General features: G+C 46.6%; 1 protein-coding gene across 4 annotated transcripts in view; it reads left to right on the top strand.

The window, feature by feature from the left end:
• LOC139538811 (LIM and senescent cell antigen-like-containing domain protein 1) overlaps positions 1–13,785 on the top strand; it is a 68,552-nt gene that overhangs the window by 20,035 nt on the left and 34,732 nt on the right. The gene's annotated exons all lie outside the window — the stretch shown is intronic.

Raw genomic sequence — 13,785 nt, forward strand, 5'->3', positions numbered from 1 at the left:
TCCTCCCTCTCTCTCTTTCTCTCCCTCTCCCGCCTTCTTCCTCCCTCTCTCTCTTTCTCTCCCTCTCCCGCCTTCTTCCTCCCTCTCTCTCTTCATCTCCCTCTATCTCGCTTCGCCCCCATATCTCCCTCTCTCTCCACCCCTGATCATGCAGTGATTGGACGTCTGTAATGTCAGGAATGCCGACGAAGCTCTTTTTAGAGGTGACCTGAGAACAACAAAATAGAGCTGCAGAGACGATAGAGGGAGAGAGAGAATACACTGCATCTCTCCCAAGGGACAGCCATATTATATCATATCACACAGTAGTGGTGATTGTTCACCTGCACCCACCCGCAATTGCTAATAACCCATCCGCAACCACCCGACTATATGTGATATTGTGATATATCCAACCCTAATCCGCTACTATAGAAAATGTGCGGTAGCTTTTTTGACGGAGGGTGCAGGATTTGTTTTGCCTCATTTAGATATGTTTCTGCTTAAAATAACATTTTGATATGCTATTTGTTAGTCAACTATGTTTATAATTTGCCGCGTGCACAGTTAGGCTCTAGCTTAGGCTTACGCAAAAATGCCAGACAGCCTAAAACAATGAAAGAAAAACCTCAATGTAGTCTATAGATATAAATTGTATGAGAATGATACATTTATGGATTTTTCTCTTTATTCAACCTGCACGCCACCCGAGGATATAACCGCGGGGACTGCAGGTTATGAGTCAACCCGCCCTCCCCCCCCCGAGGATATAACCGCGGGGACTGCAGGTTATGAGTCAACCCGCCCCCCCCCCCCCCCCCCCCGAGGATATAACCGTGGGGACTGCAGGTTATGAGTCAACCCGCCCCCCCCCCCGAGGATATAACCGCGGGGTCTGCAGGTTATGAGTCAACCCGCCCTCCCCCCCCCGAGGATATAACCGCGGGGACTGCAGGTTATGAGTCAACCCGCCCCCCCCCGAGGATATAACCGTGGGGACTGCAGGTTATGAGTCAACCCGCCCCCCCCCCCCGAGGATATAACCGCGGGGACTGCAGGTTATGAGTCAACCCGCCCCCCCCCCCGAGGATATAACCGTGGGGACTGCAGGTTATGAGTCAACCCGCCCCCCCCCGAGGATATAACCGCGGGGACTGCAGTTTATGAGTCAACCCGCCCCCCCCCGAGGATATAACCGCGGGGACTGCAGGTTATGAGTCAACCCGCCCCCCCCCCGAGGATATAACCGTGGGGACTGCAGGTTATGAGTCAACCCGCCCCCCCCCCCCCCGAGGATATAACCGCGGGGACTGCAGTTTATGAGTCAACCCGCCCCCCCCCGAGGATATAACCGTGGGGACTGCAGGTTATGAGTCAACCCGCCCCCCCCCCCCCCCCCCCCGAGGATATAACCGCGGGGACTGCAGTTTATGAGTCAACCCGCCCCCCCTCCGAGGATATAACCGCGGGGACTGCAGGTTATGAGTCAACCCGCCCCCCCCCCCCCCCCCCCCCCGAGGATATAACCGCGGGGACTGCAGGTTATGAGTCAACCCGCCCCCCCCGAGGATATAACCGCGGGGACTGCAGGTTATGAGTCAACCCGCGCATCACTATCACACACACACACACACCAGCCTTCACTGCTAAACATGATGCACTGAAGTGCTTGGTCGGCAGAATTGAGCTAGTGACAGAACAGACCATAAAGTCACCTGGTCTCTGTGACGTCTTTGGTTGTAGTGGTGTGTCCCTGCCATGTGATGTGACCTTCACTGACTCATGACCACGCAGCTTGCTTCCCAGGTTGTCACACATACTCCCAAACCCTCCCCTCTCCTCCTCCTCTCACTCTGCCCTCAGCAGGAAATGGAACAGTGGAGTCATGCCAGTAGGGCAGAGGGGCAGGGCGGAGGTTTTGGGATGTTGGGAACAAAGGGAAAACAGGGAGGAACTATCTGCTAATGTTTGAGATTCAGTACACTTAGCACAAAGGGAATTAACATGTCTACAGAGATCACCTAGAGTACTCTTTCTTCCACTTTTCTGAGCATTGTTTTGAGCTGCTCAGCCACAGGTTTCCCCCTAGTAGTTGTGCTAACAGCCTTTATATTTACCCATTACCATGGCTACTGTTGACACAGTGCAGCAGGAGAAGGGGGTTTGTTTGGTTAGCATTCTCCTTAGTGCTAGCAGCCTAGCAGCCTTAGCCAGTAGGTCCAGTCTGATCTGTGTCCCTGCAGCCCTCGCTGAGACCATAACCGCCTCCGCATTATCCAGGAAACATACTTGTCAGAACTCATTCCTCACCTCTGGCAGGGAGGGCAAATGCACAGCTACTGTGGTGTTGGACTGTTAGATGGCTATCACAACTAAACAATGACTGGTTTTAGAAATACTTAGCCTGGAAGCTTGGAAGATTCTTGGGGTGCCAGGGTTAGCCAGGATGACCTGAGGCCCTGGGAAAAGATTTGGAAGGTATAGGAGGCCTGGGGAGATCATTTCTGAGCCTGTGGCTAGGTTAGTTTGAGACGGTCTGGCCTGGCGCTGCCTGGAAGAGTGTGGAAGGATATTGGGAAGGATATTGCAGAACCCTGCCTCTGGGCCCTGACGAAGGCGTGGAGTATTCTGGTTGAGCAATGACACCTTGCAGCTGTGCTGTTGCACCACTTTCTCACCAACAGGAAATATTGTACCATCGCCATAGTGATTTATACTGCTATTCCGTTTGACTTTGTATTACCATGCCTGTTACTCTGACAACACATCTGTCAAGTAGCTAATTTAGTTATCTCACCAGTGCTGTGTGTGTTGTTGCAGTTTGTAGTGTGTTATTGTGTGTTGTAATACAGGTCTTGGCAGTCTATGTATTTACTCTAGAAAATGCACTAGACAAACTAACCCCAGAGTGACTGTTTGTAATGGCTTACCCTCCCAATAGGCCTAGCTAAGCATCTGTCTAAACAGTTATTCATCCTATCATGTATCCACAGACAGTTGGATATAGCCCAGGGGAGAAACCTTTATACTGGCTCAAAGATCATTTTGTCTCTCTTCGGACACAGCAAAGTCTTCCTTTGACATTATCAGATGTTTTTATTATCTCTGTATTGATGTAGAATCCATCTAAAGCTGCTTATTGTCATCATCATCATAACAACACCTCACTTTTCTCTCAGTGCAGTCTAAACTCCTGCCTCCTGGAATGTTTCCTGTCACCTCTCTCTGTACTGCAGACCCCCAGGTGGCAGGGATTCTCTCTGTACTGCAGACCCCCAGGTGGCAGGGATTCTCTCTGTACTGTAGACCCCCAGGTGGCAGGGTTTCTCTCTGTACTGCAGACCCCCAGGTGGCAGAGATTCTCTCTGTACTGCAGACCCCCAGGTGGCAGGGTTTCTCTCTGTACTGCAGACCCCCAGGTGGCAGGGATTCTCTCTGTACTGCAGACCCCAGGTGGCAGGGTTTCTCTCTGTACTGCAGACCCCCAGGTGGCAGGGATTCTCTCTGTACTGCAGACCCCCAGGTGGCAGGGTTTCTCTCTGTACTGCAGACCCCCAGGTGGCAGGGATTCTCTCTGTACTGCAGACCCCCAGGTGGCAGGGTTTCTCTCTGTACTGCAGACCCCCAGGTGACAGAGATTCTCTCTGTACTGTAGACCCCCAGGTGGCAGGGTTTCTCTCTGTACTGCAGACCCCCAGGTGGCAGGGTTTCTCTCTGTACTGCAGACCCCCATGTGGCAGAGATTCTCTCTGTACTGTAGACTCCCAGGTGGCAGGGTTTCTCTCTGTACTGCAGACCCCCAGGTGGCAGGGTTTCTCTCTGTACTGCAGACCCCCAGGTGGCAGGGTTTCTCTCTGTACTGCAGACCCCCAGGTGGCAGAGATTCTCTCTGTACTGTAGACCCCCAGGTGGCAGGGTTTCTCTCTGTACTGCAGACCCCCAGGTGGCAGGGTTTCTCTCTGTACTGCAGACCCCCAGGTGGCAGAGATTCTCTCTGTACTGCAGACCCCCAGGTGGCAGAGATTCTCTCTGTACTGCAGACCCCCAGGTGGCAGGGTTTCTCTCTGTACTGCAGACTCCCAGGTGGCAGGGTTTCTCTCTGTACTGCAGACCCCCAGGTGGCAGGGATTCTCTCTGTACTGTAGACCCCCAGGTGGCAGGGTTTCTCTCTGTACTGCAGACCCCCAGGTGGCAGGGTTTCTCTCTGTACTGCAGACTCCCAGGTGGCAGGGTTTCTCTCTGTACTGCAGACCCCCAGGTGGCAGGGTTTCTCTCTGTACTGCAGACCCCCAGGTGGCAGGGTTTCTCTCTGTACTGCAGACCCCCAGGTGGCAGGGTTTCTCTCTGTACTGCAGACCCCCAGGTGGCAGGGTTTCTCTCTGTACTGCAGACCCCCAGGTGGCAGGGATTCTCTCTGTACTGTAGACCCCCAGGTGGCAGGGTTTCTCTCTGTACTGCAGACCCCCAGGTGGCAGGGATTCTCTCTGTACTGTAGACCCCCAGGTGGCAGGGTTTCTCTCTGTACTGCAGACCCCCAGGTGGCAGGGTTTCTCTCTGTACTGCAGACCCCCAGGTGGCAGGGATTCTCTCTGTACTGTAGACCCCCAGGTGGCAGGGATTCTCTCTGTACTGTAGACCCCTAGGTGGCAGGGTTTCTCTCTGTACTGCAGACCCCCAGGTGGCAGGGATTCTCTCTGTACTGTAGACCCCCAGGTGGCAGGGATTCTCTCTGTACTGCAGACCCCCAGGTGGCAGGGATTCTCTCTGTACTGCAGACCCCCAGGTGGCAGGGATTCTCTCTGTACTGCAGACCCCCAGGTGGCAGGGATTCTCTCTGTACTGCAGACCCCCAGGTGGCAGGGATTCTCTCTGTACTGCAGACCCCCAGGTGGCAGGGATTCTCTCTGTACTGCAGACCCCCAGGTGGCAGGGATTCTCTCTGTACTGTAGACCCCCAGGTGGCAGGGATTCTCTCTGTACTGCAGACCCCAGGTGGCAGGGTTTCTCTCTGTACTGTAGACCCCCAGGTGGCAGGGATTCTCTCTGTACTGTAGACCCCCAGGTGGCAGGGATTCTCTCTGTACTGTAGACCCCCAGGTGGCAGAGATTCTCTCTGTACTGCAGACCCCCAGGTGACAGAGATTCTCTCTGTACTTCAGATCCCCAGGTGGCAGAGATTATCTCTGTACTGTAGACCCCCAGGTGGCAGGGATTCTCTCTGTACTGCAGACCCCCAGGTGACAGAGATTCTCTCTGTACTGTAGACCCCCAGGTGGCAGGGATTCTCTCTGTACTGCAGACCCCCAGGTGGCAGGGATTCTCTCTGTACTGCAGACCCCCAGGTGGCAGGGATTCTCTCTGTACTGCAGACCCCCAGGTGACAGAGATTCTCTCTGTACTGCAGACCCCCAGGTGGCAGGGATTCTCTCTGTAGTTGGCCCTGTCCTGAGTCCTTTTTACTGGAGCCTCCTTTGTCTGCATGTTGTTGGGGATATCCCTGGATTCAACCTGCAGGAGAGAAAGCCACATTACCAGAGACATGACCACATTACCAGAGAAATGACCACATTACCAGAGACATGACCACATTACCAGAGAAATGACCACATTACCAGAGACATAACCACATTACCAGAGACATGACCACATTACCAGAGACATGACCACATGAACAGAGACATGACCACATGAACAGAGACATGACCACATGAACAGAGACATGACCACATGAACAGAGACATGACCACATGAACAGAGACATGAACACATGAACAGAGACATGACCACATGAACAGAGACATGACCACATGAACAGAGACATGACCACATGAACAGAGACATGACCACATGAACAGAGACATGACCACATGAACAGAGACATGACAACATGGACAGAGACATGATCACATGAACAGAGACATGATCACATGAACAGAGACATGATCACATGAACAGAGACATAACCACATGAACAGAGACATGACCACATGAACAGAGACATGATCACATGAACAGAGACATGATCACATGAACAGAGACATAACCACATGGACAGAGACATGATCACATGAACAGAGACATGACCACATGAACAGAGACATGATCACATGAACAGAGACATGATCACATGAACAGAGACATGACCACATGAACAGAGACATGACCACATGAACAGAGACATGACCACATGAACAGAGACATGATCACATGAACAGAGACATGATCACATGAACAGAGACATGATCACATGAACAGAGACATGATCACATGAACAGAGACATAACCACATGGACAGAGACATGATCACATGACCACATGAACAGAGACATGATCACATGAACAGAGACATGATCACATGAACAGAGACATGATCACATGAACAGAGACATGATCACATGAACAGAGACATGATCACATGAACAGAGACATGACCACATGAACAGAGACATGACCACATGAACAGAGACATGACCACATGAACAGAGACATGATCACATGAACAGAGACATGATCACATGAACAGAGACATGATCACATGAACAGAGACATGACCACATGAACAGAGACATGACCACATGAACAGAGACATGACCACATGAACAGAGACATGACCACATGAACAGAGACATGATCACATGAACAGAGACATGATCACATGAACAGAGACATAACCACATGGACAGAGACATGATCACATGAACAGAGACATGATCACATGAACAGAGACATGATCACATGAACAGAGACATGATCACATGAACAGAGACATGACCACATGAACAGAGACATGACCACATGAACAGAGACATGACCACATGAACAGAGACATGATCACATGAACAGAGACATGATCACATGAACAGAGACATGATCACATGAACAGAGACATGATCACATGAACAGAGACATAACCACATGGACAGAGACATGATCACATGACCACATGAACAGAGACATGATCACATGAACAGAGACATGATCACATGAACAGAGACATGATCACATGAACAGAGACATGATCACATGAACAGAGACATGATCACATGAACAGAGACATGATCACATGAACAGAGACATGATCACATGAACAGAGACATGACCACATGAACAGAGACATGACCACATGAACAGAGACATGACCACATGAACAGAGACATGACCACATGAACAGAGACATGATCACATGAACAGAGACATGATCACATGAACAGAGACATGACCACATGAACAGAGACATGACCACATGAACAGAGACATGATCACATGAACAGAGACATGATCACATGAACAGAGACATAACCACATGGACAGAGACATGACCACATGAACAGAGACATGATCACATGGACAGAGACATGACCACATGAACAGAGACATGACCACATGAACAGAGACATGACCACATGAACAGAGACATGATCACATGAACAGAGACATGATCACATGAACAGAGACATGATCACATGAACAGAGACATGACCACATGAACAGAGACATGATCACATGAACAGAGGCATGATCACATGAACAGAGGCATGATCACATGAACAGAGACATGACCACATGAACAGAGACATGACCACATGAACAGAGACATGATCACATGAACAGAGACATGATCACATGAACAGAGACATGATCACATGAACAGAGACATAACCACATGAACAGAGACATGATCACATGAACAGAGACATGATCACATGAACAGAGACATGATCACATGAACAGAGACATGATCACATGAACAGAGACATGACCACATGAACAGAGACATGACCACATGAACAGAGACATGATCACATGAACAGAGACATGATCACATGAACAGAGACATGATCACATGAACAGAGACATGACCACATGGACAGAGACATGATCACATGAACAGAGACATGACCACATGAACAGAGACATGATCACATGAACAGAGACATGATCACATGAACAGAGACATGATCACATGAACAGAGACATGACCACATGAACAGAGACATGACCACATGAACAGAGACATGATCACATGAACAGAGACATGATCACATGAACAGAGACATGATCACATGAACAGAGACATGACCACATGAACAGAGACATGACCACATGAACAGAGACATGACCACATGAACAGAGACATGACCACATGAACAGAGACATGATCACATGAACAGAGACATGATCACATGAACAGAGACATAACCACATGGACAGAGACATGATCACATGAACAGAGACATGACCACATGAACAGAGACATGATCACATGAACAGAGACATGATCACATGAACAGAGACATGATCACATGAACAGAGACATGACCACATGAACAGAGACATGACCACATGAACAGAGACATGATCACATGAACAGAGGCATGATCACATGAACAGAGGCATGATCACATGAACAGAGACATGATCACATGAACAGAGACATGATCACATGAACAGAGACATGATCACATGAACAGAGACATGATCACATGAACAGAGACATGATCACATGAACAGAGACATGACCACATGAACAGAGACATGATCACATGAACAGAGACATAACCACATGGACAGAGACATGATCACATGAACAGAGACATGACCACATGAACAGAGACATGACCACATGAACAGAGACATGACCACATGAACAGAGACATGACCACATGAACAGAGACATGACCACATGGACAGAGACATGACCACATGAACAGAGACATGATCACATGAACAGAGACATGATCACATGAACAGAGACATAACCACATGGACAGAGACATGATCACATGAACAGAGGCATGATCACATGAACAGAGACATGACCACATGAACAGAGACATGATCACATGAACAGAGACATAACCACATGGACAGAGACATGATCACATGAACAGAGACATGATCACATGAACAGAGACATGATCACATGAACAGAGACATGATCACATGAACAGAGACATGACCACATGAACAGAGACATGACCACATGACAGAGACATGAACACATGGAAATGCTCCTCCTCTCCTCAGTATAATCAGTGTGCTGTAATTAGGAAGGCAGCTCAGAGTGTTTCCTGTTTTGGTCCCGCCTTCCGTCCCATAGTCCTGTCAGTTAACACCAGTGTTTCCCAGTCTGTTTTAGGGATTTGTTTTCCTGTGAGGCCTTCTTTCTCCTGGTAGTTTTAATGGGAGTAATATGTGAATGTGCACCTAGCAGTAGGACACACACCAGGGACAGGAAGAGGGAAAAACTGCCCTCCCTCCCCATACACACACACACACACACACACGGGGGCTGGCGTCAGCTGCCAGCGCCTATTTTGGACATGATACTTTCCTGGGCGTCTATTTGTGGAATGATGGAAACAGGCTGGAATAGCAGAGAGAGGAATGGCTGTGCACTCCTGGTTTATAGTCTCTGGTAGAGACTCTGTGGAGAGACACACATGTCCACAGTACTCCACTCTAGAGAGACACAGGCTGCCACACAGCGTTGAGATTTGCAGTGGGAACACTGCCCTAGCTTTAAAGTAAATGGACAGAAGAGGTTTTCATCCGGATAAATCGTTTTTCTTACAGAGGATGAATATGTTCCCACTGAATCAGAGTTATTTGAACATCTCCTGTACATTTATGCTCCTGGCCTTTTGGTGGTGTAGAAGTGTCATTTAGTTAACTTCTACTTTGTCACCATCCCGGATCCGGAAGCATCCTCATCAGTAAAAAGCTGACTAGCATAGCCTAGCATAGCGCCACAAGTAAATACTAGCATATAAATATCATGAAATCACAAGACACCAAATGAAAGATACACATCTTGTGAATCCAGCCATCGTTTCCGATTTTTTTAATGTTTTACAGCGAAAATACAATATGTATTTCTATTTGCTAACCACAATAGCAAAAGACTAAGAGATATAATTAGTCACTAACCAAGAAACAACTTCATCAGATGACAGTCTTCTAACATGTTACACAATACATTTATGTTTTGTTCGAAAAATGTGCATATTTGAGGTAAATCATAGTTTTACATTGCAGCTACAATCAAAAATATCACCAAAGCAGCTAGAATAATTACAGAGAGCAACGTGAAATACCTAAATACTCATCATAAAACATTTATGAAAAATACATGGTGTACAGCAAATGAAAGATAAACATCTTGTGAATCCAGCCAATATTTCAGATTTTTTAAGTGTTTTACAGCGAAAACACAATATAGCATTATATTAGCTTACCACAATAGCCAACCACACAAACGCATTTATCAGCAGCAAAAGGTAGCGATCGCAAAAACCAGCAAAATATATTAAATTATTCACTAACCTTGACAAACTTCATCAGATGACAGTCCTATAACATCATGTTACACAATACATATATGTTTTGTTCGAAAATGTGCATATTTAGCGGTACAAATCGTGGTTTTACAATGTGAATACGTAGCCAAACTGCACAAAATTGTCCGGAGATATTTTGTTATCTAATCAAATACAGTGGGGCAAAAAAGTATTTAGTCAGCCACCAATTGTGCAAGTTCTCCCACTTAAAATGATGAGAGAGGCCTGTAATTTTCATCATATGTACACTTCAACTATGACAGACAAAATGAGAAAAGAAAATCCAGAAAATCACATTGTAGGATTTTTAATGAATTTATTTGCAAATTATGGTGGAAAATAAGTATTTGGTCACCTACAAACAAGCAAAATTTCTGGCTCTCACAGACCTGTAACTTCTTCTTTAAGAGGCTCCTCTGTCCTCCACTCATTACCTGTATTAATGGCACCTGTTTGAACTTGTTATCAGTATAAAAGACACCTGTCCACAACCTCAAACAGTCACACTCCAAACTCCACTATGGCCAAGACCAAAGAGCTGTCAAAGGACACCAGAAACAAAATTGTAGACCTGCACCAGGCTGGGAAGACTGAATCTGCAATAGGTAAGCAGCTTGGTTTGAAGAAATCAACTGTGGGAGCAATTATTAGGAAATGGAAGACATACAAGACCACTGATAATCTCCCTCGATCTGGGGCTCCACGCAAGATCTCACACCGTGGGGTCAAAATGATCCCAAGAACGGTGAGCAAAAATCCCAGAACCACACGGGGGGACCTAGTGAATGACCTGCAGAGAGTTGGGACCAAAGTAACAAAGCCTACCATCAGTAACACACTACGCCGCCACGGACTCAAATCCTGCAGTGCCAGACGTGTCCCCCTGCTTAAGCCAGTACATGTCCAGGCCTGTCTGAAGTTTGCTAGAGAGCATTTGGATAATCCAGAAGAAGATTGGGAGAATGTCATATGGTCAGATGAAACCAAAATATAACTTTTTGGTAAAAACTCAACTCGTCGTGTTTGGAGGACAAAGAATGCTGAGTTGCATCCAAAGAACACCATACCTACTGTGAAGCATGGGGGTGGAAACATCATGCTTTGGGGCTGTTTTTCTGCAAAGGGACCAGGACGACTGATCCGTGTAAAGGACAGAATGAATGGGGCCATGTATCGTGAGATTTTGAGTGAAAACCTCCTTCCATCAGCAAGGGCATTGAAGATGAAACGTGGCTGGGTCTTTCAGCATGACAATGATCCCAAACTCACCGCCCGGGCAACGAAGGAGTGGCTTCGTAAGACGCATTTCAAGGTCCTGGAGTGGCCTAGCCAGTCTCCAGATCTCAACCCCATAGAAAATCTTTGGACGGAGTTGAAAGTCCGTGTTGCCCAGCAACAGCCCCAAAACATCACTGCTCTAGAGGAGATCTGCATGGAGGAATGGGCCAAAATACCAGCAACAGTGTGTGAAAACCTTGTGAAGACTTACAGAAAACGTTTGACCTCTGTCATTGCCAACAAAGGGTATATAACAAAGTATTGAGATAAACTTTTGTTATTGACCAAATACTTATTTTCCACCATAGTTTGCAAATAAATTCATTAAAAATCCTACAATGTGATTTTCTGGATTTTTTTTCTCATTTTGTCTGTCATAGTTGAAGTGTACCTATGATGAAAATTACAGGCCTCTCTCATCTTTTTAAGTGGGAGAACTTGCACAATTGGTGGCTGACTAAATACTTTTTTGCCCCACTGTAACTCATCATAAACTTTACTAAAAAATACATGTTGTACAGCAAATGAAAGATACACTAGTTCTTAATGCCACCGCTGTGTTAGATTTTTTTTAATAACTTTAGTACGACATACAGCTTACGTTATAGCGAGACAGCGCCCGCCAAAACGCTGGATAATAGGACTAAACATTTTCCACAGAAATACGAAATAACATCATAAATGGTTCCTACTTTTGCTGAGCTTCCATCAGAATCTTGTACAAGGAGTCCTTTGTCCAGAATAAATTGTTGTTTGGTTTTAGAATGTCCTCTTCGCCTGTCGAATTAGCAACCATAGCTAGCCATGTGGCGCAAACGTGCCCAACTTCACTTGACGCAAAGAAAAGAAAATTCCAAAACTCGCAATAAACGTTCAATAAACTGATACAACTCGGTTGAAAAAAAACTACTTTATGATGTTTTTATCACATCTATCAAATATAATCAGAGCCGGAGATATCTAACGTGTATACCGAAAGCTTTTCAGAAGGCAATCTGGGGTTCCTTCTCGCGCCTTCGAAGACAATGAAATTTCCAGTCACGTCATTCCAAAAACTCTTGTTCGGCCTCAGATCAAGCTAGACACCCCATTCCACCTCCCACTGCCTGTTGACATCTAGTGGAAGGCGTATGAAGTGCATGTATATCCATAGATTTCAGGCAAATTAATAGGAAGGCCCTGGAACAGAGCCTCGATTTCAGATTTTTCACTTCCTGTCAGGAAGTTTGCTGCAAAATGAGTTCTGTTTTACTCACAGATATAATTCAAACGGTTTTAGAAACTTGAGAGTGTTTTCTATCCAATAGTAATAATAATATGCATATTGTACGAGCTAGAATAGAGTACGAGGCAGTTTAATTTGGGCACGATTTTTTACAAAGTGAAAATATTCCCCCCCCCTATTGAGAAAAGGTTTTTAAGGAGGTCAGAGCAGGAAGATGTAGGGGTGCAACTTTGTTTCTATATATACAAACAGCCTGCCCGACCGCTAGGAGGCATCTGCATGGTCCTAAAGCACCCCGTAGCCTTGTTTTGTATCACATTCCAATGATAAAACTGGAGGGGACAAAAATGAAATTTCTGAATGTGGGGGGAACCCCCCGTCCCCAGTGACAGTTGCACCCCTGGTAAGATGTGATGAGTTTAGCCACATAAACAACTATCAGTCACTTTGATTTGTAAATGCTTGTGAAGTGTTTATTCAGTAGATTAAAAATTGCATAATATGGATGAGATTAATGTTATATGGGGCGGCAGGTAGCCTAGTGGTTAGAGCGTTGGACTAGTAACCGAAAGGTTGCAAGATCGAATCCCCGAGCTGACAAGGTAAAAATGTGTCGTTCTGCCCATAAACAGGCAGTTAACCCACTGTTCCTTGGCTGTCATTGAAAATAAGAATTTGTTCTTAAACTTGCCTAGTTAAATAAAGGTTAAAAAATATTTATGTTTTCATATTGCAGAGTGCATGTTTCATTCCTTAATCTCTCTTGAGCAAAACACTGAGTTGCTCAACTCAGCCTGTAGCGTTTCTGACTCGGATCCATGTGGTGGATCTCCCTGAGCACACACACGCGCACGCACGCACGCACACGCACGCGCGCACACACACACACACACACACACACACACACACACACACACACACACACACACATATGACTTTAGCCAAACCATCTGTTTCTCTCCT

The sequence above is a fragment of the Salvelinus alpinus genome, chromosome 14, assembly GCF_045679555.1.
Source record: "Salvelinus alpinus chromosome 14, SLU_Salpinus.1, whole genome shotgun sequence".
Taxonomy (NCBI): domain Eukaryota; kingdom Metazoa; phylum Chordata; class Actinopteri; order Salmoniformes; family Salmonidae; genus Salvelinus; species Salvelinus alpinus.